The 25,852-nt window shown below is 41.5% G+C and overlaps 1 long non-coding RNA gene across 6 annotated transcripts in view; it reads left to right on the plus strand.

The window, feature by feature from the left end:
• dpp6a overlaps window positions 1-25,852 on the plus strand; it is a 211,447-nt gene that overhangs the window by 105,069 nt on the left and 80,526 nt on the right. Inside the window, exon 1 of one of the 6 annotated variants that reach the window (XR_002195867.3) lies at window positions 13,747-14,131. The exons of the other annotated variants lie outside the window; for them this stretch is intronic. This is a non-coding gene — a long non-coding RNA (dipeptidyl-peptidase 6a). Of the gene's footprint in view, window positions 1-13,746; window positions 14,132-25,852 lie in introns of those variants that run through there. 6 annotated transcript variants of the gene reach the window in all.

The following is a 25,852-nucleotide window of genomic DNA, read 5'->3' on the forward strand; positions in this document are numbered from 1 at the left end:
TCGTGTCAGCTCGCACTTAAAAAGGTGGGTTAAGTACAATGTGAATTAACTAGACTGATGATGGACTACATATTTCAGTTTGTTCCCCCATTGTACTCTTCTACGTTTTCATGTAAGTAATTTAGCAGCGGCTGTTAACCAGAGCAACTTACACTAGGGGGTTCATAGTTTCCTGCTAGCCCCCGTGGGCATCGAACACACAACTCTTTCACTATTAATCACATTTCGGTCCAAGCATTTGTAAATGGTTAATATTTAAATATTGGCTCAATACTTGGCCAGCACCAGCCTGATATTTTTGCTAATAATTCTTGTGAAGTGTTACCAAATGATTTCAAAAAGCAGATTTCGATGACTTTCAGGGGTCTGAGTTATTTGGTTTGTCTTTCAGAATCCAGGCTCCCTATCACGTCTTCCGCTTATCTTCTGTCTTAGGAGACAAGGAGTTTTTAATGAGTTCTTTTATTGCCTGCTCTTCAGAGGTATCCCCCTGCCAGCAAACTCACCTTTAATATCTCTAATCGTCCTCGTCCTAAATAATACTGTACGTGGAAACAAGTCGCAGCTTATCTAGAATTCTGAAACATATAATCCAGGTGCGTTCCTTGGAAGTTCTTTTCAAAATGTTAGCACTTTGCTTAAGTCAGTAGATTTGGGATTTGTGTCAGGGGCCTATTGTGATGTTTTTTAGTTTTGTTTTTTAGTTTTAAAAAAATCGCCCCTTATTAGTGGTTGTAGTCATTGTCTTGTTTCATTGCAGTGACTGCCACTCAGGCATACCCAAGCATCTCTGCTTCTTTTCACACTACTTGTTCAACTAAGATTGCACATTACGTACCTTTAGTTGTGTGAAACGCTCTGAACTTCGCAGACAGAAGTAGAATAGAGCTCCCTCATATTCTATTTAACAAAACAAAGAATTGTTCAACACTACAAATTATTATGTAGTATATTGGTTCCTCCACGAACGGACCCTGGGGCAATTTTGTCCTTATAGTGGAAGTAAGGTCTTTGTACGCTCATTGCAGTTTTTCCTCAGAGGGTTCGGCACACAACTCTCACAACTCAGTGATGAGTCATCACCCTTTTAGTCAACCTTGTGCATCACCGTGACCCCAGCCGACCTGTCAAAAAAGAGCTTACTGCTATTCCATGTTGGCCTCTTTAATGTGCTCCCTCCTCTCTTCATCCCTTAATATCTCCTCGTCCTCCTCTCTTCGTCCCTTACCTTGAACACCTACTTCGTCTAGGGCGGATGAGGATGATCTGCCTCATACCTGCTCACAGTCGTTCACGTCTGGGTACAACAAAGCCTTTTTACAAATGTCTGAACACACGTCCAAGCTGAAAAGAGTCCTGGTGTTAAGGAGAAACGAGCACCCTCTATGAGCTATGCTGCCATACGAGATGTATCACAGCAGAGGAAGCCACACATGCTGCATGCCAGCCCTGCCGTAAAGACACTGATATGAATGGTTGCCCGTAAATGGGAGGTTCGCAACGTCCAATGCATTCACTTTCTTTGTATGCTTTTCGAGGCGGTGTTTTGTGGTCCTGATGCATGGGGAATTGGTTGCATACACACACACACACACATAATAACCCATAGACTTACACCTAAACCTAATTCTAATCCTTACACGCAGGGCGACAGGTAGCCAAGTGGTCAAGATGGAAGTAAACAAATTCTGGTTCTAATTCTCCAGCCTACAAGATGCTCTTTAGTATGGCGCGTAACCTTAATTGCTCCATTAAGTCACTCTGGAAAAGAGTCTGCTCAATGACTGCGGTGTAAATGTTTATAACCCTAACCATAGACCAAAAGCCTGGGCCTGAAGTTCAACTTTTTTCTCATGGGGCCTTGGTGAAATTTGCCAATGTGTCAAATCTTCTTTGCTTGATTATCCTTGCAGGGACTTCTGGTCCCCAAAAAGAAAATAAAAAGGCACATATTTGCTGTTTTGGGGAAGCTACACTAAAAACATAGTTTATCAAGTTACCAATTACTTCACACTGGAAGAAGTTAAGCTACAATTAAGCATTTGAGCAGAATTGTCCAGGAATTCATTTTTCTTCCTAGCTTTTTTTCATAATTTACTAGAGAAGCAGATGCTTATTACATACTTGAAAGCTTTAATATAATGGCCTCCTTAATAGAAGTTGTCACTAGCCTTTTCTTTGGCCACCCCTCCATTAACCTATCCATCTTCCTTTATCATCAGAACCATGTCAGTCTGGGTTCTGAAAAGGTTACAAACATGTTAGTGGGTCCAGCATTAGGGCAGGTGTTTTCTTGAGGCTCTCTGATATTACCAATGTCCATCGTGCAAGTCCCCCATTTCTAATGCCACAGACGCTGTGTTGCAAGGGGTCGCAGAGACCCAGCAGAGAGGCATTGTAACCTGGTTAAAATAGAGGACACTGGGAAACTCTGGATTGTGTGATGACAGTGGAACTGCATTAATTGCGGGTGCAGGTTTGACATTACATTGAGGTATGTCATACCTGGACATTTTCATATCTGGTGTATTGAGTCCTCAGGCCTCAGATCTATTTCACAAGCTGCGCTTCTAATTACGCTGAAATTAATATTGGTAGACATATTTTAGCTGATGCTCAAATGTGTTATGAATTTATGACTTAAGTAGAGCTGCATTGTACTGAATGCTGCAAAGTGCTGTGATTTTTCTTTTTACAAAACATGAAAGGTGCTTCTGAGAAAGGATTGTGGATATACTAATATGTCCTGTTGGTGCTACAAAGCAACACAATTAAAATATATGTAAAATGAGTAGCATCAAATGCTATGATACAGCTTATTACTGCATCAAGCTTGATATTTAGATGGAACTGCTGATTTCAAACACAATTTTATTGTAAATTGTAATTTTTTGAAAGCAAAGTATAAAAAATATAAAATGTTTAATTTGGCTTATTTTAAGGCGTATATTCTACATTCTATCAATGTTCAAGAGTGGGATATCTGCAAGTTTAAAAGTCATGGCCCATTTTATTTGGAGAAATTGGTGCAATTGGTATAACAGGCTAGGTAACCAATCATATCACATTTCCTACTAATAGCACACCCTGCAAATCATCAGGCAACCATCTTAAAGAGCAACTTGCAGGTTGGACACCCCTATACAGCATAGTGTATATTAGTGATAAACAACTAGATTTTCAAAAACTGGAGGAATATATAACCGCCATAAACAATATTTTGAGATAAAATTGTGATAAAATATCTTCTGCATCTATTTATCACTGACCGGGAAGTGATGTAACGCGAGGGAGTCTGGTCAAGTTCATGCTCAAATTACAATGGACCTGGATGGAGAAACTGAGCTCTCCAACTTCGGCGAGCACGCCTATGATGGCCCACAGGCCTATAATTATGAGCCTCCTAGGCCAGATAGAGGTCAGGGGGAGGAACAGTGGGCAGAGGAGAGAAGTAGAGTTGCGGTGTCAACAAAACCAGTGGCGAATAGGGCAAGTGACTTGGTTGAGTTACTGTGTAGCACGGTGGCTAACGCTGGTTCGTCTAGGCTAGTACATTGGTGTTATACAATAAATCTGCTTCAGCAAACATACTTTCGACCTTGTTTTATATTAAACATACATGTAGATTGTCTTAATTTAAGCCAGCAATGGGGGAAATGGGGTGTTTGGGCTAGCTGCCTGTCAACAGCTCATAGCTATAACTTTGTGCAAACTGCATTGATGTCAAGGCAGACAATTGCGAAAACCTGTTCTAAAGCTCAGTCTCTCCCTCTCTCTGTATACTGAAGCCCTGATGCTAGGAACTTGCAGTCAGCGCATTTTTAATCCAGATGAGGGAATGGTTTCAGAGACAATTTTAGCTACTCCTGTCATCAAATCAACAGCTACCAAATGTTTGCTAATGCAATAGCCAAGCTAACATGTAGCTATGTTACTAGTTAGATGGTGGATTGCCCAATACATACACGCTCAAATCACTTCTTTATTCTGAAATTATTAGACTAAAACATTACGAAATCAGCCAAATGAAGACTTCAAAGAATTAAAAGTAAGACTTACTCTGCTAAGAGCTCTTTTTTGGTGCATGGAATTTCTGCAAGTGCTAGCACTTGGTCCTCCAGTCCTGCCAGCACCAGGTACAGGTGAAAGCAGGTAATCAGCCTCACATGGTCCTTACTCCGAAATCCCATCCGCGACTCCAATAAATCTCCAGGTCAATAACTCTCCGGAGTGAAATGAGCGCCACAAACGACCGAGTGTGTGGTGACAGACGCGGCAGTGAAGTCTGCTCTCTTCACCTGCACAAAACGCACCCAAAAACAAATGCCCTTGCTTTTCCTAGAAGGAAAATTATGTACACGATTTCCAGACAGGTTGGAATTTGTGCAACCAGCACAAACACAATAATTTACCATTATGACTTGACTTCTCTAAAACTTTCTCTATATCTTGCTCTCTGTATTGTGAGGGGCCGAGCAGGAGCACAACCTATTGTTTGCCTCTGCCTACGTCATATGACGCGTTGCTAGCGGGAAAGGCGCATTTCAGAGCCTAGCTTCATCAAAGTTTCTGCTTTAGGGTTTGTGTATCATAGCAATTTCTACTAAAAGACCTATTCAGACAACATTAAGTATTAATTCAATTATGAATTCAACCTGCACGTTGCCCTTTAAATCCATTTTCAAATTTTTGGCTTGGTAATGTTTACAAATTGGATGTGTTTGTAGGGTCTGTTATGCTTAATTATATATTATTATCACAAGTAAATTAAAATGATCTATTTTCAGTATTGATGTTTGCTTTTATTTTACCATAAGGAAAAACAAAAATGGTTGGCATACACGTCAGCTGCCCCCGAAGAAGAGCTTGAACAATGCCTCACAGATCAACTCCACAAACCATCTTGTTGCATCTGCACTAAGTTGTCATGACAACAGTTCCTTTGGGAAAAAATAATGATGCCAATCCAATGCCTTTGAGAAAATGTTATTATCATTTCAAGCTCTCGGTGGAAAGCAGGATTTATAAACTAAATGTTGGAAAAGGGAGCCACCATTCTTTAATCTAGCAGGTAGTGTCTGTTACTAGACCGATTAGCATCTGACCTGTTCTCAACCAGTAGGGAAGATGAAGGGGCAGTGGACACTAATGACACTGAGCTAGCAAGCCACCATCAGTCACTAATAACCGCAGAAGTCTCCCCAGCCGGCCCGATGCTTCTCATGCAGACCATGGCCTCTGAGCGCTGCTCTGTTTGTGATTTCACGTGTGAGTGGTCAGAGAACCGATACGCATCTACATGCCCAGCATATGCTACTGTTCTCCCCAGGGGAGGGCATCCTCCCTGAGTCGCGGTGATGGGCCAGAAGAGCTCTGGTAATGTGGGGACCACTGTGAGAGGTTTTGTGTGCACATAGACACACAGGCACAGTTAGACTTCATTTTGTTTTTACTTGCACATTCGGACAATATACAGGCAATAATCGTGTTAGGCAAACACGTTTTCATTGGCATTCTTTTCTAAAATTTAGTTTGGACAAGACATTCATCATGATATCAGATGTGTGGGATGAAAAAAACAAACATTTATGGGACATATGGTGCTAGAAAACATGACCAGTGTTCAGGATGTCCAGGGATAAATTGAACACCCAACTCAGAGAATCTCAGCAAAGAATTTATGCTAGGTTTACATAGAGTCACATTATGATTGTGTTTATATTTGACTATTATGCCGATATTTCTGTGCTGTTACCATTCACTCCCAGTCACGCCAAAAACGGAAGCTGATCCCTTGCTAAATAGTTACGCAAAGACTTGGGGGATACTGGAAGTCCTCTTGTTCTTACCTTTAACCTGATATTGCAGCAGGACATTATCTGAACTTTCTAATTGGCTAATGAACACCAGGTCTCACCAGTTGGTCACCCGGACCTCCCGAAGTGTCTGGGAGTAACATGCAGTAACAACAGTTGGCATTCAAACCAACTCACCCTGATCCAGTGAGATAAAGGACGTTTTACACATCTGGTGGTCAGTCTCTTTTTGTATAGTAAGTATTCTTCTCACTTTGGGATGATCAGCAAACAAAAGCTGTAAAATTGTTTATATATATATATATATATATATATATATAATATTAATATATATTAACAATATTTCATTGTGAATTTGATGGCAGAAGGATTTCCTACACAATTCACTTATTTTTTCTAACGTGAATAGAAATTGATTGAACTGTGTAGAATTTTAGCAAACAGGAAATGACTGAGTGATTTTAGCTTGCTTCAGTCTGCTTTTGTTTGTCCATTGACTTGAAGAGGAAATTATCACTCTCAGTGGCAGGGGAGGGAGAGTGCAGTGTTTCACAATGCCAACAGAAACTGCTGTTATTGACCACTCAATTCTGCTTTTTTAGGTGTGCTATTCTACAACCTCAAAATAATCGCTGGTTAATAAATAATGTGAAACATTATCATTTAATAATGCAGATATATTAGGGACATTTTCTGACCCCCCCCCCAAAAAAAAAATTCTACAAGCCTTTCCCTTTTCGTGACTAGGGTGTGAGTTGAGGACCATTGAAATCAGACTACTTTACACAAATATTAGGCATGATCCTGGTGTGTTTGTGTGTTAAAAGCTAACATGCCCGTATGACCCATTTCATCTATAGGAGTGAAGGGAAATGTGCTGTGCGTTTATAAGAAGGCCTACAACAAAGCACATTTAACGACTGGCAATAAATGAGACGCTGTATTATAGCATATTGTGTTAAAACTGGCCACGTGACACATGCTTGCAAATTTGCTAGGCAGCTGGAGATTGCTTGGTGATTCCAGCTTGGTAAGCAGTGCGCTGCTATATTCTCCCTCATTTGGTTCAGCACCACTTTTGTTTACTCCCTGTGGTTTGGGTTTTCATTTAGTTTTTCATTTTCTGGGGCAAATTTCAGTCTTCTGATGACTCATGGTGTTTTTCCCCCCAACCCGTTTGTCATTAGAGTGATTCCTTTATTAGTTTTCTTTTAAAGTGACAATATTTTGGGGTTTGTTATTGGGGAACACCTGACCCATAAAACAATTTGTCATGAATTATGACAGGGTGTAATTAGACGGGAAAGGTTTCCAGCTTAGTATTTGGAAATTACTGAGGGGGAAAATAACCTTTGTGGTGATTTAATATCTCAAAGCTGACTCTTTATGGATTGTAAATAATTTTCATCTCAAGTAACCATAACATGCAGGTTTGACCTAGTAAAGATAGCAAATCTTTATGTCACAACCCATACATTGTAATGAACATGTGGGCAGGGGCCTGCCGCGGCTACAACTAATGTCTCCAAAGGCTGATCCTGGGATCATGTAAGTACAGAATAAAATAAATTGTGTAGAAGTCCAGACACAGGGATGTTAAGTCTGCCTGCTTCAATGTATTTTTGGTGATGAAGTCTTATTTCCATCAGGTAACTTCTAGAAAATAAGTTTTGCTCTTCAACAAACTTTCCAAAGAATGACAATATGCCTGGAAACTAGCTCAAATTTACCCAGAGGTTTGATAACTTAGCCTGGTGTTTCCCAATTGTGGTCTTAGGGACCCCAAGGAGGGCACGTTTTTGCTTTTGCTCTAGTACTCAATCACGTGATTCAAATTAAAGACTTGTTGATAGGTTGATTACATCATTCAAGTGTGTAAAGGCCACGGTAACATTTGAGTGCTAGGGCAAAAACATGTACCCCTTGTGGTCCCAGGACCAGGATTGGGAAACATTGACTTAGCCAGTCACCCTTAATATAAAACCGACTGTTGCCAACTAACCAGGTACCTTGTGTGACACACACACATGGTCTCATGGGTAGGCTATGCTATATTCTGGTGGTTTTCTATTTTTACGAGTTTGATGGAAGAGCTAATGTAATGCTGAGGGATGGTTTTGGCCATACATGTCGGCAAGGCACGTTCTGAGAGAATGGACCTGAATAGAATTCAGAAAGCCATTTTAGATTCGGTTTCCTCCAACAGATGGGTGTGCTGAGTCTTACAATTGTATAACACAGTCACAGTCACACACACACACACACACACTAAACTCCCTTTTATTGGAGGTTTAGATGTCATAGGTAAAGGATATCATCTTCAGATTTTCAGTCCTGTGGCTACAGTTATTTTAGCCTTTAGTGAGGCTCTCAAAATTACAGTGTTCCGTAAGACTGAGTCCCAATCAAGACAGCAGAAGTTTCCTGTATATAGAGGAAAAGCCCTATTTTACATGGTGGTGGGATTTTAAGCTTTAAGTCTTCCCAAAAAACTAAATTAAAATCCTAGCTAAGTCAGCCAGGAACATAATAGCATTTGAGTCACAGATGCAGAAGCCTGGCCATGTATGCCAACTTTTGATCCTGCTACGGATACTCAAACCCAAGAAAAAACACTGCTGGAAATTCTGTCTTTGCCTGTTCTTTGTTCTTTTGTGCATTCACCCAGTAGGTTTCTTCCTCTTTTTTAATGTTCCCTTAACAGAGATAATGATTGAATAATGCAGTATTATAATACACATTAAAACCTAGCGGTCAAACACGGAAATGGTTCCAATCATTGCGCCAGAATAAATTTTCCCCATAGGGGATTTCTTTTATCACTTTAAATAATGTCTGTGTTCCTTGAGAGTCTCTCTGGGGCAAGGTAGGTCTAAATTCAGTTGAAATATGTTCCTGCGTGGACCCTTTAACAATGAAATGCTTATTAGCAGCTAATGTGCTTCTCATACAGGTATCTAAATGGGCTGTGTTTCAAAGGGTTTCGTCACGGGTAAAACCTGTGAGAGCATACTGTTTTGTACCGGAGGATACAGAGCTGTTATATTTAAAATAATATGTTATATTTAAAATTACATGTTATATTTAAAATGTGTTGACAGGAAAATGCATCATCAACAGTGTGTCCTGTTCACGTGACAAATATACTTCAAACTTGTGTGGTTGTTGAATCCCTTATGGAAACAAATCTGTGTTTGAGTGCTCCATTGTGTGGATATGCAGTATGTTGCACTCTGATGAACCAAGGTGGACTCTATACAGGTGTGTTGTAATTGACTGGCTGCTTTTTCTTTGCCTCCGCTGAGATTTTTGGATCTACTAAAGTAGTAACAACATCTCCAGGTAATATTGTCCTCAGAGCCTTATAGGAGACTGGATGCACGGACCGACTTATCAGTCTCCTACAAAAACCCACAAGAGGCTTTTTCCATGTACAATATCAACATTGACAGGTGTTTCCAGTCATAATTACATGCTATGTTTGAACAATCCGTGAATCTTAGTCCACATAAACAATTGTCATCCTTGATGTGATGATTTCCAGTCATTACAAAGCTATTACCCATGCCAAAGCAATCAATCGACACAGTATTTGGAGGTTGAATTGGTATTGATTAGTAGGCAATGTCTCATCAGTCTTGAGCACTTCTTCCAGTTCATTAGGTTGGCAGCCATCTTGGCACCCGGGGTAAAATGATTAGAGCTTTCATTTGTTCCGGCAGGTTGGCTCGGCCACTCAATTAATCAATGACTTCCAAGGAATGTGTGTTTAAACTTAGTCAAAACCACAGACATCCATCATCCTCTCCCAAACTATTTGTCAACATCACAGGGGTTGAGGTTTGGGGGTTTGGATAATTAAGGCATTGGTGTACAGAGGAACAGGCTGGACACCAGGCAGGGTTAAACACCAGGCTGGGTTGAACTCTAGGCAGGGTTGGACACCGGGCTAGGTTGAACTGAAGGCAGGGTTGACTACCAGGCTGTGTGAGGAAAGACTTTTGAGTGTTTGATCCTGCAGGAGCTGACGTCACTGCTTTGATGTTCGCAGGGGAACCAGAGCTGTGTCCTGCAAGGTGTTTTAGCACTCTAGGAGGGGACACCATGGAGTTTTCAACCGTGATGGAGAGTTCTCTAAGAGGACAGGCCTTTCTTGTGTACTGCCCCCCCCCCCCCCCCCCCCCCCCCCCCCCCCATCGCAGCAAATTGCAATTTTTCATGTCTTGGCTACAGAGGGAATACAGCACTGTATCCATCATCAGCCAATCAGGATATGGTCCAGAGTGGACATCATTAGTTTAGATTTGATTGATTCACCAATCAGAAGCCCTTTCGCTTTCATACATCACACAGTTGATACAGTGAGAACTACAGAGAGGAGGTGGTTCTGTAGTTGGGAGTGTTTTTTGGTCATACTGTCTAGGACGTCAGTACACAGTACCTGTAGCCTCTGTGTGACAGTATGATTGGTTGTGACAGGTTGTCTCTGTGTGTAACAGTTTTTCTGTGTATAAGTTTCTCTGTGTAAGTTTGTCTCTGTGTGACAGTTTGACAGGTTGTCTCTGTGTCTGACAGGTTGTCTCTGTGTGTACGTTTGTCTCTGTGTGACAGTTTCTGTCTCTGTGTGACAGTTTGTCTCTGTCTGTAACAGTGTGTCACCATGTGTAACAGTTTGTCTTTGTGTGTAACAGCTTGACAGTTTGTCTCTCCCGTGTGTGACAGTTTGTCTCTGTGCGTGACTGTTTGTCTCTGGGTGACAGTTTGTCTCTGTGCGTGACTGTTTGTCTCTGGGTGACAGTTTGTCTCTGTGCGTGACTGTATGTCTCTGTGCGTGACTGTTTGTCTCTGTGCGTGACTGTTTGTCTCTGGGTGACTGTTTGTCTCTGTGCGTGACAGTTTGTCTCTGTGTGTGACTGTTTGTCTCTGGGTGACTGTTTGTCTCTGGGTGACAGTTTGTCTCTGTGTGTGACTGTTTGTCTCTGGGTGACAGTTTGTCTCTGTGCGTGACTGTATGTCTCTGTGCGTGACTGTTTGTCTCTGTGCGTGACTGTTTGTCTCTGGGTGACTGTTTGTCTCTGTGCGTGACAGTTTGTCTCTGTGTGTGACTGTTTGTCTCTGGGTGACAGTTTGTCTCTGTGCATGACAGTTTGTCTCTCCCATGTGTGACAGTTTGTCTCTGTGCGTGACTGTTTGTCTCTGGGTGACAGTTTGTCTCTGTGTGTGACTGTTTGTCTCTGTGCGTGACTGTTTGTCTCTGTGCGTGACTGTTTGTCTCTGTGTGTGACAGTTTGTCTCTCCCGTGTGTGACTGTTTGTCTCTGTGCGTGACTGTTTGTCTCTGTGGGTGACAGTTTGTGTCTGTGCCTGACAGTTTGTGTCTGTGCCAGAAAATGTGTCTCTGTGCCTGACAGTTTGTGTCTGTGGGTGACAGTTTGTAACAGTTTGTCTCTGTGTGTAAGTTTGTCTCTGTTTGTGACAGTTTGTCTCTGGGTGACAGTTTGACAGGTTGTCTCTGTGCCTGACAGTTTGTCACTGTGTGTAACAGTTTGTCTCTATTTTTAAGTTTGTGTCTCTGTGTGTGACAGTTTGTGTCTCTGTGTGGCAGTTTGTGTCTCTGTGTGGCAGTTTGTGTCTCTTTGTAACAGTTTGTCTCTGTGTGTAACAGTTTGTCTCTGTGTGTAACAGCTTGACAGGTTGTCTCTCTGTCTGACAGTTTGTCTCTGTGTGTAACAGTTTGTCTCTGTGTGTAACAGCTTGACAGGTTGTCTCTCTTTGTGACAGTTTGTCTCTCTGTGCGTGACAGTTTTTCTCTGTCGTGTGTGACAGTTTGTCTCTCTGTGTGTGACAGTTTAATGTCTGTGCCTGAAAATATTGTCTCTGTGCGTGACAGTTTGTGTCTGTGCCGAAAGTTTGTGTCTGTGCCTGAGAGTTTGTCTCTCTCGTATGTTACAGTTTGCCACTATCCGTGACAGTTTTGTCTCTGTGTTGTTTTCCTTAATGGGTACAGGGCTACTCTTTTTACAGCTCTGGGGTACGTTGACTTGGAAATTGCTTTGCAACTTTTTAAATAAGCAGGCGAACAGCCTAAAAGTAGGCCTTCTGAAGGACATGGCTTTCCTCCCACTGTGTAGCAGTGTGCTTGTCATGCCACCCACCTGGGATTCCAATGTAATTTATCTCAACAAAACACAGTGCCCACACTTAATTAACAAAGCAAGCTGTACATTAAAACACCTGCTATGATGTAGAGAGTGGAATAATATAACAGGCATAATTAACATTGAGAATGTCCCTGAGTATAAGTAACCAATTTATATACACTGTGTGGATATTGAATGCACTGGCACAGACGTTTTTAATTGAACACAGTGTTGCAATAAATAGCATTGGTTTTCATTTTAGACAGAAGCAAACATAGAGTGTGTGAACATCAGTGCTTTGAAATATTAAGAGCACTTTGTGTTAATATTTTAGCTTCATATGACATTTTGAGAGCAATTGTAGGTTCACTTCAAGGTATCTTTAGAAAAGGTATTTTCTCAGTGTAGTTTGTTTGTATTTGAGTTTCTAAATGTCTGAAGTTTACTTTTCTAGTAAGCTGAAGCCTAGATCCTTTTTAGTGTTTTTTTTTCATCAAAGGTATTTCCTCTGCTCTCATTATAATGAGACAACAGAACTTAAGTTATGACAGCTAATCACCACTGACATTCATACTGTAGGTTGTTAATTGCCTTGCACTTCTGTATTTCAGGCCCTTCAGTCAGATTTGAGGTTTCGTTTTAAAAACTGTGACTGAAAGACTTTAATGAAGAAAATGTTAGTCGTATACACCTGCTTCCCATGACACCAATTTAGATTTATTTGCTCGTGTTTTGTGTTATGGATGCTCTCTGCTACATACAGTACATTAGACAGACAGATGTAATAAAATCTACTTTTACAAGGATCAGGTGTCTGCTTTCTTTTTTAAGATATATTGTCTGGAATCTTTATGCTTTATTTGATAGAGACACTGGGAAAAGGTGAAGAGGGCGTTTTGACTGAAAGAGCCGAAGAACAGATTCAAACCAATTCTGGATTGGTACATTGGCTCCAGAAGCAGCCGTTCAGTCCACAGGACATCCCTAGGCCACAGGAATCTCTGTTCTAAATGAGCAATTTGAATGCCCCTTCTGAATCTTTAATTAGTTTAATTGCCAGTATTTTTGCCTATCTGTACTTCGAAGACATCTGGGATGCTTTAATTATGTCTAGCATTGGATGTTTTGCAGCCTCCACATTCTGTTGAATGACTCGGCTTCGAGTTTTAAAAAAGAATTCACTTTGAACTTTTTACGTTTTAGTGATCTTATCCAAAGCGTCTACCATGAGCAAGTGATTTGTTCAAGAATTGATTTTTCACCTTGTCCAGTCAGGGATTTGAACCTACAGCATTTCGGCTACTGGGCCAATAGGCCCAACTCTCCACAACATGCCACCCCTCTATATTACCTACAGTGTCACTATGAATCTGTGAAGAGGGCATGTGTTGGACAGCACTTGAGGTTCTGCATCGGTTTGAGGTCTTCATGGCAGCCAAGCCATCACGTTCCATTACCTCTACACATATTGGGGATCTAAGTCATTGAATACATTGAATGAACACTTTCAGTGACAGCTTGGATGTCATTGATTTTGTTTTTGCTATGTTGTTTTTTTAACAGTCCAATGCTTTATGGACCAGTTTACTTGTAATTATAGTGTATGAATTACCTCAAATTTTTTTATAACCTTGCATTGTGTGTGTGTGTGTGAGAGAGAGAGAGAGAGAGCGAGAGAGTGAGAGAGAGAGACGCGTGCGTGCGTGGGTGGGAGAAACGAGATCGGTAAGAAGGGGTGGGGGACAAGCAGCGCATTTTGCCTCCCCCATCTCAGTTGCCCGATGGTGGTTGCCAGGCATTTATCGAAGTGGGGCGGTCGGTGACAATTGCAGTAGCTGTCTTTGCCTCACCCTTATCTTTAACTCTCCCTCCCACTTCCATTCATTCACTAGGCTACCAGGCTATATCATCTGCTTTCTCAGATCAGATCTAAGACCTGCTTTTTGTCGGGATTTTCCCCCCGACACATTCTTGATACATCTCAAACTCTCTCTGTCATCCTCACGACAAAAATTGCATGTATTTTCTATTCGTGACACTTTTGCTGGCTCCGGTCACCTCTCAAAAGCACCTGTGATAGTGTTGTGGTGTGGCGGTTGCTTCATCTGGACTGTAGGGTATCATGACTACCGTGAAAGAGGCTAATGCACCGAAAACAGCTCAACAGCAAGAGCAGGTAGGCTAATGATGCACTATATTTCATTCAAACGATTTTATTACCCGTTATACATCCTATAGCCTACGCTGTTTTTTTAAAAGTGTGAAGCCTGCTATTTTTCACAGTAACGTCAGAAGTTTCTCCTGAAATCACAGTTTCGGTACAATTTATTTTTATATTTAATTTGGAAATGGTCATACCTATGCAGCGCGCGGCAAACCTTCTACTACATTAACGTCAGTCACCGTTCTGGGTAGTTCAAGGTGATTTATCCCGCCTTACTACACTCCACTGAGCCGCTTTCAAATAGATGATCGTCATCACGGACATGCATTAATTAGCAGTTACGGGTGATGAACATTATTTGCGGCGCTTTGCGGTGGTCAGCGAGGGATGGAGCTTTTTGCTTGCTGTGTTGAAAGATCAGCACCTGTTCTTGCCCAATTCACGCTACTTTTGTATTTCGACGGTATGACATTGAATACTCGGGAAAGCAGGCAAAGTTGTCCTTTCCATTCCTCTCAATTGAATCTCCCAATGAAACAATAAATACTGAAAATACAGTTTTATACAACACATTTTCCCTCCATCTACATATTTTTTGACGAGATTATTGTTGTTTATAGCAGTTACCCGCTCAAGTCTGGTGGATTAGTGATCGTGATGTTTAATTTGTCACCTATAACTCAAACAAGTAAATTATTTTCGGCTACTGTAATCTTTCCGAACATTCATTCGAATAAAGCTACAGGTGATTTAACATAGCCCGTGGAGATACTCTATGCATGTAAACGCCTTTTTGAGAAGCTGAAATGTGCCAGGGTCATATGTGTACAAACAATGCAGCACATTGAGACACTGAACGCAGTTTCCACTAAAAAGACAGCACCAATACCAATTTCCGCACCAGGAGAGGCACAGCCAGTGTAATAGATTTCAGCACCATTAAATGGACAGCTCCACCAGCTCTTGCAGTTGTTATCATAGTGCTGTCAAGCACGTCAGGGATCTGTTGCAATGTAAAGATCAGGACACGCCATTTGGTTGTAGAGGCCTGGGGAATGATACGATTTAATTAAAGCAGCGCCTGGATCAGAGCAGTGCTTTGGACGGCATCTGTCATTGTCTGGCGCCTAATGCAACCTTTAAAGAGGACAGAGACTGTTGGAGGGACACTCGGTCCACCTTCTGTGTGTCTCGCAGCTTCTCCCGTGTATCTTCTAAATGTCAAACATTCCTGGGCTAGGGAGGCGGGGAAAGACGCAGCGCACTCTGAACACACACCTGTCAAAGGTGTACACTTCATGCACATATTTTGCCGGCGCGTTTGACACAGAATTGCACATTTGACGAATACGTACTTGTGTCATGAATACCACACACACGCAGACAGTCTGTGTAAATTCCCAAGACAGACTCACACCACGCAAGCATTTTACATGTGTGTCAGAGATGGTTGTCATGTTAAAATCCTATGTTATGAAGCTTTAATGCGGTAATGATTCTAATGCTTCAATGTTGTAATGCTATTACTTGCATATTCTGTTGGATGCTCTTTGGTTTGTGTCATTCATTTATAAGGAGTCCTGTATGTGGATGGAAATGAGGTATGACTCTCAATTATGAAAGAGTTAAAAAAAATCACCTTAAAATGAATAAACAGAGAAAATATTGCATGCAATTTGTTGAGTTTTGGCATCAGAGCAGGTGTGTGTTTGCGCTCATGCCCAGTTGGGAACGTGTCTTCATTGGCTGACAGGGACATGGCGCTGGAATGGCACAGTGCAACGTTGTGGAAGTATTCTGAGTCATCCTGGCTGGAAGTAGTAGTTCCCTTTGATCCGTGACCGCAACGGTTGCTCTGCTTTGTGCTAACTTTTAATTTGGAACAACAATTTGCTGGTTCGCATCCAGTGAAGGACCTACTTTGCCACATACACACATTGGCTTTTTCTATCCTTATGGGGACATGCGTGGTCAGACCTAGGTCACACTCACATACCCACACACACACACACACACATACACACATTGGCTTTTTCTATCCTTATGGGGACATGCGTGGTCAGACCTAGGTCACACACACATACCCACACACGTTTGCTTTTTCTGTCTTGTGGGGACATGCTAGACCTAGATCACACACACACACACATACACACATTTGCTTTTTCTATCCTTGTGGGGACACGTGTTGTTAGACCTAGGTCACACACACACACACACTGTCATGACTGATCCAATTATCTGCGACAGTGTGGCCTTGCTCTCTGATTTATTGCCTCGTCGAGGTGCCCGTGGGCCAGCCAGAGAGAGGCCAGAGGCTTCTAACAGCAATGCCGTAACCGGCCCGGCATCATCTGTCACTGAGCAAGGACCTCAACTCCACGGGACCGTAACAGGCTCGGGGTTCAGTGTGTGTGGCGGGCTGGATGACAGCTCTAGAAGTGGGTGGAGTCAGTGTTTGTGGCGGGCTAGTGGACAGCTCTAGAAGTACGTGGATTCAGTGTTTGTGGCGGGCTGGTGGACAGCTCTAGAAGTGGGTGGAATCAGTGTTTGTGGCGGGCTGGATGACAGCTCTAGAAGTGGGTGGAGTCAGTGTTTGTGGCGGGCTGGATGACAGCTCTAGAAGTGGGTGGAGTCAGTGTTTGTGGCGGGCTGGATGACAGCTCTAGAAGTGGGTGGAATCTGTGTTTGTGGTGGGCTGGTGGACAGCTCTAGAAGTGGGTGGAGTCAGTGTTTGTGTCAGGCTGGTGGACAGCTCTAGAAGTGGGTGGAGTCAGTGTTTGTGTCAGGCTGGTGGACAGCTCTAGAACTGGGTGGAATCAGTGTTTGTGGCGGGCTGGTGGACAGCTCTAGAAGTGGGTGGAGTCAGTGTTTGTGGCGGGCTGGATGACAGCTCTAGAAGTGGGTGGAGTCAGTGTTTGTGGCGGGCTAGTGGACAGCTCTAGAAGTACGTGGATTCAGTGTTTGTGGCGGGCTGGTGGACAGCTCTAGAAGTGGGTGGAATCAGTGTTTGTGGCGGGCTGGATGACAGCTCTAGAAGTGGGTGGAGTCAGTGTTTGTGGCGGGCTGGATGACAGCTCTAGAAGTGGGTGGAGTCAGTGTTTGTGGCGGGCTGGATGACAGCTCTAGAAGTGGGTGGAATCTGTGTTTGTGGCGGGCTGGTGGACAGCTCTAGAAGTGGGTGGAGTCAGTGTTTGTGTCAGGCTGGTGGACAGCTCTAGAAGTGGGTGGAGTCAGTGTTTGTGTCAGGCTGGTGGACAGCTCTAGAACTGGGTGGAATCAGTGTTTGTGGCGGGCTGGTGGACAGCTCTAGAAGTGGGTGGAGTCAGTGTTTGTGGCGGGCTGGTGGACAGCTCTAGAAGTGGGTGGAATCAGTGTTTGTGGCGGGCTGGTGGACAGCTCTAGAAGTGGGTGGAGTCAGTGTTTGTGGCGGGCTGGTGGACAGCTCTAGAAGTGGGTGGAGTCAGTGTTTGTGGCGGGCTGGTGGACAGCTCTAGAAGTGGGTGGAGTCAGTGTTTGTGGCGGGCTGGTGGACAGCTCTAGAAGTGGGTGGAGTCAGTGTTTGTGGCGGGCTGGTGGACAGCTCTAGAAGTGGGTGGAGTCAGTGTTTGTGGCGGGCTGGTGGACAGCTCTAGAAGTGGGGTCAGCATGTGTGGTGGGCTGGTGGACACCTCCAGGGGCTTAGTTTATTTGATAAGCACATTAGCTTGAAGAATTAATTAAAGAAGACAAGCCTTTTTTGATCCCACTGCATTGTTCCCCAGAGAAAGATTAGACCACTGAATTCACGAGGCGTCCAAGAGGGTGCCACTCACTAACTCTGTCTGCTTAAATCGATGTTAACTGGAGCAGTGACTTTACTTTCATACATACATAAACACACTGTGGCGTGAAAAGCTTAGTGCCTGTAAAGACCTCTCCTGCTTCCTTTAAATGCTGATGTGGTGCATCTGCTTTGCTGGTGTTTTTTTCTTCCATAATTGCATATATAAATTAGGATTAACATAAAACAACCGGCTGTTTCATCTTTTAATCCAGTTGAATAACTTCACAGATAGGAGAAACCAGTTTTGGACAAGGTCCTGTGGAGGGGGCATTTTGGGGGAAAGGTTTAGCAATATGGTTGCCTTGCCTATTTGCACCCAAGTGACTCTTGGTGGAGGCTTGGGTGCCTGTGGGCTCAATATAGAAGGCCAGAGATTGCGTTTGTTTCATCGTGTCGAGATTCTGGTCTACATTTCCTGGTTGAGCGGTGCATTAAAATCCAGAAAGACATCAGATGTGCTTCAAAAGGCACAGGAACAAAATGATCGGCATACAAAGGATCTGACTGGTTATCCGGTAGAAGCTAGATTTTCCTCCAATTGTTCTGCATTTTCCTACACAATATGTTTCCACCAACCACACCTACTGTAATGCAGATGGAAAGCTCCGTGTGTTCACTAACTGTACATAAAAGCTATAATTTCGTTTAAGTTGTCACGTACCGCATAAAAATTAGACTTTCAATATGGTCCGAATTTCCAGTCTATCAATAGTTTGGTCACACATTGTTGCACAAAATAGCCAATGTTCCCATTGCATCTGCTCTCTACCCAAGACCTCACAAATACAGTGCAAATAGACAACCATTGTACTTTGATTATAATGGCAAACGGCACGATTTTTCCTCAAACGATAGCTACGTATCAGTCATCATGACACCTTTTATATTTATTGAAGGATGGATCATTGAGCTCCTTGTGCCTTTTTGACCACCGTGTGAAGTTTCACATTTATTGTATGAAAACAGGTAAGGATAGAGGCTTAAACCCTCCATGTTTTGACCAGAAACCCCAGGAGTAATTGACTTGGCCTCAACAGTATGCTGATGCTTGGATTCGATATCCACACTCGAGAGCCAGGGTCGCCATACAACTTCCTCCTTTTAGACATGCCCACTCGCTCTGGCCGAAGGCTTTTTGTGTCACAGGAACATACTCATCGACCATGCACACACACGTTCGTGGATGAGAGCAGTCCAATGTTTTCTGACATCGATGTAATGGACAAGGCAGGGAGCGTGGTTTGAACCCTCAACCTCTCGACCTGAAACCCAAGCTGTATTGATTGTGCCACTGAATTATGCTAATCAGCGGTGGATAACAACACTTATTAAACCAGGGCGTGCCAATGCTATTGCATGACTATTATCATCTTAGTTTTTTAAAACTAAGATGGTCAATATGATATATTGACCATCAATATATCATATTGAAAATGGTCAATATGATATAATATTTTCAAAAGGGATTTTCTCCACCTTCCCCCTCACAATACATTTTGCAGATGTAAGACCCTGTTGGAAAGTTAGCCTCCCCCCAAATGTTTTATTTTATATTATAGTTCTAATGTTTAATATTGGGCAAAATGTTTATCGGCATAAGTGGAATATTCACATACTCCAATGGAGAGGTATTCATGTGTACTAGGAGGGATATTGTCTGGCAATGTACAGGTAGCCCTGGGGTCTTATGGCAGGTGCACAATATGCATAATCAATGTATGTAATGAAATGTAGCTTATAAATTACATTAAAACGGTGATCCGATATTTATAAGTTATTACTTTCATGTGACTGTAAGGCGAAATAATGTGAAGAACTATATGTGAGCAAATTAGCTATTTCTCTTATTACATTGAATACAATGGGTGAATACTATGTGGACTTATGTATGTGTATGTATTAAGAATGATAACTTGTATATGAGACTTCATGTTAGAAGAACTAGTTTTATTGGTGTGCAATACATATGATCATTATACCATGAGCTAGCAATAAGGCGAGAGGATGCCAAACTCAGGTGCTCCTGTATGTTTGTTTTTGCAGAAATAAAGTAATCTGTTATAATTGTTCAAGTGTGCAGCACAGATTCAAATAGATCCACACTTTCAAATGTTATGTCAAAATGTTATGTCAAAATCCACTACCTGTTTCCTTACAACTTACTACTATATATGTTTGATCTTATTAACAGCCTGAACTATAATAAGATCAAAACTGTGCATGGAAACGTGGGTTTACAGCTTTAATTGGCCCATATATTTGTGTTGGATGAATGTCCTCCATGGTATTCTGTTGAAAATGTCATTCTGGGCATGACTGGGGACCTTGAGTAGTCTGCCACTGCATTCTCTGCTCCTAATTGGGCAAAATGCAGCAGGACGGTGGTTTAACATCCATTTGACAGGTGCTGGATTTGGGCCTCTAGGTTTGGGCTTCTAGGTTTGGGCCTCTAGGTTTGGGCCTCTAGATTTGGGCCTCTGGGTTTGGGCCTCTAGATTCAAACCCATAAGGATGAGCTTCTATAAAAGCCAATGGTTGCTCATAGTTTTGGACACTATTATGTACTTGTGCCTCTATTTAATACTAGTCTCTGTTTAGTCTTTAGTAATACTCGTTTATTAAGTTTCTATTCTATACTAGACTCTATTTAGTATTTACCAAATACAAATTTAAGTCTCTATTCTATACTAGTCTCTATTTAGTCTATACCTAATACTAGTTTATTCTCTATTCTATACTAGCCTCTATTAAGTCTATACCTAAAATTGTCCTATTTGGTCTAGATTTAATACTAATCTTTATTTAGTCTCTGTTTAAGATGCGAGTATCAATGCATCCTCTTGGAAATGTCTTATTCCACAATGCTTTGAAACTTTGTTGTTAATACAATGACTTAATATGTTTATTATCTGGCAAACCTCTCATGTTTAATCCCATATTTGTTGTAATGCAGTACCATGGCACTGAGCTGTCTTGTGTTATTGTGTGTCCTTTTCTTTTGTCTCTCATTGTACCTATTCATTAGACCAGCTTTCTTATGGGACTGATAAGCAGCACAGCTAAAGTGAGCATGTTCGCAATAGAACGAAGAAAAGATGTGAAAGCATCTGGAATAAATAAATATTCCTCCTTTCCAAATGCTCTCGGGCGATAAAAGGAAAGGGGTGATGGATCTTTGGAGGGAATTGGTTCCTTTATATGCCACACTGGTGTTTGTGCCATAGTTCATCGAAAGGGCAATTATGAACAATTGGGATGTGATGTAGGGATGTGTAGTGTAGATTAGATTAGACAATAGATTGGAATGGCGCCATCACAGCAGTGCATCATGATTGTTGTCGTAATGTAAACGCTGGTGGCTGGGGACGGCAGTTACTCGGTAGCTTCAAGGGGCACTTTAATGTAGATAAATATGAAATGTGTCAGGTCTCCTTCTGGTTCACCATCTTCGCAGATGAACTAAACCTAACAGCGAGCGGTCCTAATAGTTGTCACAGCCACGCGCTCACGTGTGTGTGTGTGTGTGTGTTGGGGGGGTTGATGTGCATGGCTGAGTTGGAGTGTTCTGAGTGTTTTCCATCTATCCGGCACCATCCTGCAGTACTGCATCTCTGGAGTGATACAGAGCTGGTGTAAAACTGCCTCAATGAAGAAAGGTCAGCATTTCCTGTCAGGTGTGAAGAAGTTGTTTTTCCTCCTCCTTTGTTATGTTGTAATTGTGTCTCTAGGCTACATGAAGCAGAATTGATATTGTATGCATATTGAGCCTATTGAACGTAATTCACTTCATTTATATCACCCTTGAAAGCATGTAACGTCATGGGATGGTTAATTTCATTGGGGAGAATCAGTCTTCAATTACAGATTTTCTTTCTATTTCAAAGATAAACATAAGCCAGGTGTACAAGTTAAGATCCCTTGTGTGAGGAGGCAACATGTTTCGTTTTACTAATAGCCCTAAATATTGAAATACATGGAGGTTGAAATAAGATTATAAACACAATCTGTCGGTTCGCTTTTGTATAATTTAGTAGACTGCGTTTTTTAAAGGTCGGACATTTTCAAGCTGCCAAGTTGGGAATTAAAAGTTTCAGCTTTTAACTTTTTCACAGTTAGTCCTGTCCAAGTGACACATCTACACTCGCACGCGTTTCACGTCTCAGTGCGTCTGAATGTCTATGAATGTATGTGGCTTTGGAAAAAAAGTGTCTGTTTATCTATGCCTGGCAGACCTCTTCTCAGTCTGGATGCTTTTGTCTGGGCTTATCGACCTCCTGCAACTAAAGCTCGGCGCTACAGAGAAGGGCGGTGGGAGGGGCCGCCATGTTCTACCCGACCTCTAATTGGAATGTTGAGCGTTTTGAGGTTAGCCACCGGCCCCCAGGGCTCCACCTGTCCCCTTCATACTGAGCTGGGAACACTGACGAACGGGGATACCAGTGAATGCTAGTCACTTCAGATAAGCAGGTAATTGTACAAGCAGATGCGAATCAGACACTGCTTTTCCTGTTCCGACTTTATGAAGACAGCTTTCCCGGGTTCCTGTTTCAGTCAGCACCTCGCTGTGACGCCCAAAGTCGATTTGGAGATCAAATCAAATATATATTGTCCCTGTTCTTTTAGTGCCACCCTTTAATATTGATTTCCATTATTTTTTTCGTTGGGAGATCAACTAGGGGTTTTGTTGCTGTATAGTCAACAACAACAGAATGTAAGAAATAGGGTCAAGAAATTGTCCCCCAAACTGTGACCTGCTTTTTGTTAGCTATATTTAGGTGTCATTTCATTGACTATAATAATTACTATAATACCTTTACCATCAAATAAAATGGCCAGAATTAGAATCAGGTTCATCAAAACCGGTGCAAATTATTAGAAAAATGTATAGTAATTTGGGAGGGTCAACGCATCCATAAAGCTTGGAAGCTTGGTCTGTCTCAATTGTATGGATGTGTGGTTACACATCACGCCAATATCAAAAGACCTTTCTGCAGCCCTCATAGGGACGGTTATTGTTGCCCATTAGTTTGGAGCAAATTGAGGTACATGATTCCACTCTCTGACAAATCATCTCAAAATGTTAAAAATACCACATCACTGACAGCCTGCATAGAACAGGTGGCCCTAATTCAATACAAGAGCTGACCAGAAGATGATCATAGAAGTATCTAAGAAGCCCAGGATAACATCAAGGGATCTACAGGCCTCTCTTTCTACAAGATGGCACTTAAGGGAAGGAAGAAGATTCTGCGCTCAAAAAGCATTTTTGAGATATGATGCCAGACAATACCTGGGTAAAGCTCACAGAAGAACGTCATACGAACGGCAAAGCCTAGAGATGGCAATTTGATTTGGGTGTGTTTTGCTGCTTCAGGGCCTGGCCAACTTGCCATCATTAGGTCAAAATGAATTCAGTATTACACCAGAGGAGAATATCTGCTGAAGAAGTTGAAGCGGAACCGAACATGGTTCTTGCATCAGGACAATGATCCAAAATACACAAGCAAATCTACAACAGAATTAATCAACAAGAAAAACAACAGAGGCAAAGTCTTAGCTCTCAATCATACAGTAACAAAATGCTGTGGGAGGACTTGAAGTGGGCCATACATCCAAGAAAGGCCTTAAACATGACACTGGTGAAGCAATACTGTCATGATTATTGGGCAAAAAATCATCCCAGTTGATGTAAGAGACTGATAGAAAGTTAAAATCAACTGTTTTTTGGATGAATAAATTATGAAAGTAAAATCTTTTAGGGTACTTTCTTAAATTTGTTTACCTTTATTTGTCAATAGTGTATAAGTGAAGGTTTATTTGTTGTATAGTGCATTTGGGGATGTCTGATAGTAAGCTAGTAATTATCCAAACTTCCCTCCAGAACTGCAGAGCTTCTGAAAAAAGAAATGTGTCACCTCAAAGAAAGTCAGCAGTGTTTTATATCCATTGAGATAGCAAATGACAACATTCAGATAAATCTTTTCAATTCCTTTACAGCAGTTCTTCTATATAAGCTTTTGAAAGCTTATCTCCAATGGAAACATAATAAAATTGGCTACCTGAACACTATTCCGTCGCATAATTGCTTTCCCAAGCCCATCATTGCAGAAAAACAGCCAATTGAAACAATGTTGTATTTGGCTTTGCAAGTTGACTGTAACTAGAGCTCCAGCTGAAGAAACACAGGCAAAGGGGAGAGATGAATGCTGAAAGAACCTGTAGTCAAACTACCGCAGTGGTGTAAAATACAATACTTCAAAATATAAGGTACCGTAGATATTATATCATCTGGATGTTTCGTCCGTATTTCACATTATCACATCGATTTGAGATCCGTGGCCATCGAGAGGATCTGAACCAGGGTGAACCATATAATGTTAGGATGCACCAGTACCCAGCCAGCAATCAGTATCAGACGATTATATAAAGAAAATGTAATTTTAATATCATATACTTTTATTATTGAAATGTATTATATGAAAAGATAACTTTTTAACAGATGCAAACTCAACAATTCAAATTAGAAGCATCATCCGAAGCAATTTTTATTTATTTATGCTTGGATATACAGGTACAGAAATGTCCAAACATCGTGTTTAATTAACATTGGCTATAATTGTCCTATCGTGGCATTCCTAACATAATGTCATATCCAGCTTAGTCAAATACTGGATCAGCTTTTGAGTAATGGGATTTGGGTATAGCTGAATACCTCACATTACAGATATATGGTAGTAATTAGTTAGTAGTCAATTCAAGTGTAAACAGTGTGAACATGAGAGTGAACAGAATATTCTCTACCTGTTGCATTAGATTGGTAGTACTTTATAATATATATTATTTTTTTAATTAGCAAACATTTATTTTATCATTTATTTATCATTATTCCATTTCAAAATATGTTTCATTAGGATCAATTAAGATAAACCATTTAAGTCTTGGTCTAGCACACAGTTAAGTCTAAACTAGTAAATTTAAGATATTTAAGATATCATTATTGTGGTCCTACACATTGGACAATCATACAAAGATAAAGTGAACCTCTCTGAATCCTTTCCTAATATCAAATAGCAAGAAATACGACTGCTGGCAGGGCAGTCAAAGTGGTAAAGCTTATTAAAAGCCAATTTTTAGGGAGAACTTGTGAATGGGATTCACTGTGATCCAGTTTGTTTTTATTGAAACATGGTCTGACTAATCCACTTACACTTTTTAATCTGAAATGATTAACTGGAATAATCAATAATAAAATAGAAATGCACTCCCATATGGCAGGGCTACAGAGTCCAAACTTGTACAAACCGAGGTCAACCCTGTGAGGTCTGTTGATTAATCATGTTGTTTTCACTTTGTCTATGTATAGGAAACCCTCTTTAGAAAGATAATTGCTATGAACAAGGTTGCTCCAGTTCGGACCGAATTTTGCAGGAGAAAGAAAATGGGCCACATTAAACCTGGATACAGCTTCTAAAGGCTTATCCAAATACAATCCATTGCATTACTCACATTAAATTGCATGCAGTAATTGAATTAATCTCAGTTTTGTCTGCATAGGATAGTGAAAAAAATGAAGCGGGAAATGATTACCCCTGGAAACATTGATGGGCAGTGAACGGATCATTAACACTCAACATTAAGACTCAACTCAAAATCATTTCAGGATCCCACAATCTTAATTACACCGTGGCTAAATTGTTTGATATAATTTAAGATGACATTTATTAATGGCATTTAAATGCATTTCAAAACAGGGTTACGAATGCCTTCCTTAAGCGGTCATTAGCATTACCTTGTCGGAAAACCGTAGAAAGGAACACTTCCGTTGAAGAATCTTGGCCAAGGCTCTTATCCAGAGTGGCCTACCGTTGTCAGGGCATCCATTTTCTTGTTCATTGTACTGGCTCCTG

The sequence above is a fragment of the Esox lucius genome, chromosome 21 (genome assembly GCF_011004845.1).
Source record: "Esox lucius isolate fEsoLuc1 chromosome 21, fEsoLuc1.pri, whole genome shotgun sequence".
Taxonomy (NCBI): domain Eukaryota; kingdom Metazoa; phylum Chordata; class Actinopteri; order Esociformes; family Esocidae; genus Esox; species Esox lucius.